Source organism: Nannochloropsis gaditana, assembly GCF_000240725.1.
Source record: "Nannochloropsis gaditana CCMP526 unplaced genomic scaffold scaffold281, whole genome shotgun sequence".
NCBI lineage: Eukaryota > Eustigmatophyceae > Eustigmatales > Monodopsidaceae > Microchloropsis > Microchloropsis gaditana.
Window position 1 is genome coordinate 25,235 of NW_005803672.1, and position 214 is coordinate 25,448.

Genomic DNA, 214 nt, shown 5'->3' on the forward strand with positions numbered 1-214 from the left:
CTGCCTTCCTCAGGTTCACGCTCTGGGCCTCCGTCGTCCTCTCCCTCTTCTCGGCCATCCTCGGGCTCATCAGTGGTCAGGTGGCGCTCGTCATCTTCGGACTCCTCTCCTCGGTAAGGCAAAGGGTAGAGGGACGGAGGGAGGAGAAGAGGGGGATGCATTTCGGTGCCAAGTAGAGGAAAATAAAGCCTGCGAGCGAGCTAGCTCAACGTCA